This window comes from Eptesicus fuscus, chromosome 1 (genome assembly GCF_027574615.1).
Source record: "Eptesicus fuscus isolate TK198812 chromosome 1, DD_ASM_mEF_20220401, whole genome shotgun sequence".
Taxonomy (NCBI): domain Eukaryota; kingdom Metazoa; phylum Chordata; class Mammalia; order Chiroptera; family Vespertilionidae; genus Eptesicus; species Eptesicus fuscus.
Window position 1 is genome coordinate 104,285,500 of NC_072473.1, and position 3,363 is coordinate 104,288,862.

General features: G+C 34.7%; 1 pseudogene; it reads left to right on the top strand.

The window, feature by feature from the left end:
• Positions 1 to 2,995: 2,995 nt before the first annotated feature.
• LOC129150309 (U6 spliceosomal RNA) lies at positions 2,996 to 3,096 on the top strand (annotated as a pseudogene).
• The last annotated feature ends 267 nt before the right edge of the window (positions 3,097 to 3,363 follow it).

The window sequence follows — 3,363 nt, forward strand, 5'->3', positions numbered from 1 at the left end:
GGCAATGAGAGGAATTATTAATGAGTATTGTCTCCCAGCACTCAAATGATAACTCAAGCACCCTTTTTTTTTTTCATGATACTTACTATGTCATTCCACACAGGACTATGAAAAAAAAATAATAAAGTTAAGCAACTTCATGTAGGGCTTACCTCCATCCTCTATCTTAACGAAATTCTCATTTCATCAAAGCCTCCATTACAAATGGTTCTTGTGAAGAATATAACTGTATTTAAGGTAATGTACAAGAGTTTTTCCACATCCTGAATTATGGCATAATTGTATTTGCATTGAGTGTAACAAACTAGCTGGGTAATATCAGGCAAGTTACTTTACCTCCCTGAACCTTGGTTTACTCATGTGTAGAATGAAGAGGTCTAGTGATAATATTCTATATTCCTACAAAATCAATTAAATATTTCACCAAAGCTTTAGCAGAGAGGTACAAAGGAGCACATATACCTGTAACACCAGACTGGGAAACCACTAAAGGCAGTTTTTGCCAATCCTAACCTGGAGGAATCCTGAAAGGGGAGAAGGAAGAAAAATACTGCATTGTCATTGGACACCAATTCTTTTTGCTTCACATGGGTTGCTAAAGAGATGAGGTAATTGAAGTTAACTTTTGTAAACTACCTCCTTTATTTTAACATTGTTAATATTTTAATATTAGGAGGAGATTTAACCAGGCCCACCCCACTTTCTACAATTGTTTGGGGTCAGTAATACACAAAAACTTAGTTAGGTTGCTTTAAGCTATAACTGAGTTCTATGCTCTTACTACCATTTACTTCCCATATACACAAATGAAGATACAAAGGGGAACAAACTAAATCAGAAGTGAACAAGAATAATAAGCACATTAAGTGAACAATAAAAATAAGTACAGCATCACCCCCTATATGCTTTCCTTTCTTTAACTCTTCTTCAGATAATGGGAAAGAAGAAAGAAGTAGGGGTGCATATTAGGAGTGTGTATGAGGGGGTGTTCAAGCTTTTTATTGGACACAATCCAATACTGACATTTTCTGGACTGTTTGTATTCATGTTTACCTCCAATTATGGTTTCCATAGTGTTTATCATCTTAAGGGCTCTAGTATACATTTTAGATTAAATTTAATTTTATAGAATGCATTAAAAGTTATTTAATCAATTCTACAATTTAATTCTAATTAACAGTATCTTCATATCTTGTGATTTTCAGATAATCAGTCTGTAATTTACCAAGAATCTACTCAGAGCCCACAGTATTAAGCTGGCTCTTTAAGGTTCACAATCAAAGTTAATGAGGTCTTCAGCCTTAAAGAACTCACAGCTAGAATCAAGAAGTAGGTCTGTGTCTATATGGAAGGAAATTTAAATTTCACTATCAATCCAGCATATAAATGAAGTCGACATTTTCACATGAACTTGAGAAAACTGGTTACAAATATCAGCATTGGTATCTGCAATGTGTGTGTGTGTGTGTGTGTGTGTGTGTGTGTGTGTGTGTGTGTAATAGCACACACACATGGCTATTACTAGGGACTATTTGGCACTCAGGTTAATAGTGACAGTAATTTGGAAAACTAAGGAAAGTAGCTTAAAACATTGATCCTAAAATACATCTGTCTAGAACATCTAGACATATGAATGAATAAAGAGTGGATTTATTTTAATTATTTTGATAAAAGTTTTCAGTTGATCACAAATAGCCACAGAACTTAAATCAATATTAATAAAGATCCTCCAAGGAATTCTGTGGAGGAAAAGAAACTTATTCCAGTTTATGGTGTAAAATTACATTAGCATTTCTGATTTCAAAATTTTGAGCAAATCAAAGTAAAACTCTAGCTCCCAACTCTATCAAGGAAAAGACTGACTGAGGAAAAATGTGTCAAGGCATAACCATCTGTGACAATTTGATGATGATTTCAGGCTTGTACCAAAAACACAATAAGAAATTAAGAGCTAAAGGGCAATTTCAAAGGGATTTGAATACTGAAGAAAATATCTGTGTATATAGATACAACTAACTGATGGTTTGATTTTAATTTTATTGCAACAGGATGTCAGCTCTGGAATTGGGGATACTTAAGAAGAGAAAACAAACTGCCTTAAGGTTATTGTTTGTTCTTAATTGGCACAATTAAAAATTATTTCTCTACCTCTGTTTTGACATCTTAGTCACATATGGTAAAAACAAATAGAGAGCCAACTGAAAAAAACAGGGAGTGCTACACATTTTTAACTCAGTTATAACAAATCATTTGCTGAAACAATTTTTAGCACATTGCTCAATGAATCAAAATGTTGCTGTTCTCACAATTTCAGAAGTTTGGATACATTTTGTGAGGTGGGACTTTCTCTGAGTTAGATGCACACAATACCCAGTGGTCTGTGGAGAGGAGTAGTCAGGGACCCTAAGAACTCTGTCATCAGTGTTATGGTCCTGTCCTACTTATGGAAGTTTACAAACCTAAATATAATACAAAAGAGGGCATGAGTGGCTGGTAATTAACAAATAATTATTTTTTCCACTGTCAACTAAAGTGAATTAAATAGCAATTATATGAATCAGAAATGAGATAGAATCTTTCCTTAGTCCTCTGTCAAATTAATCAAAATAATTTTCCTGAGTTACTCCACAAGTAACATCAATAATAATTCTGAGGTGCATGCTTCTGCAAGACATATACTAAAACTAGAGGCCCAGTGCACGAATCCTGGCCTGAGGGGATCAGACGAAACTAGCTCTCAGACATCCCCTGAGGGGTCCTGGATTGCGAGAGGGCGGTTATCGGGTGATGCACCCCAGAATCGGGCTCCTTCCTCTCTGGTTCTGGGTGCGTCACCGGAGAACCACAGCTTGGCAGCTCCTGCATTGAGTGTCTGCTCCCTGGTGGTCATCATGCGTCATAGCTACCAATCGGACAGTCAAACGGTCGGACGGTCACTTAGGCTTATATATATATATATATATATATATATGTGTGTATATATATATATATATATATATATATATATATATACATATATAGATTGGAATGATACAGAAATCAGCATGGCTCTTGCACAAGGATGACACTCAAATTCATGAAGCATGCCATATTAAAAAATAACAATAATACTGAGGTCAAGAAGCCTAACATAGAGATCTGTTTATTGAGCTTAATTTATTTATTTATTTAATATGTACAACAAGTGATAAGTATAATAAAATAAAAATTAATATTCTGACTTTGCTAGGTGGTGTTAATTGGGGAAACTTTCAAACTTTATTTGTGCTCAGTCTCCTTTCCTAGAAGCATGATTATTTTTTAAGTCAATGCTATATTTCAGAGGAAGTAGATCACATCCCCCTTTCTCAGCCAAAATTTTCT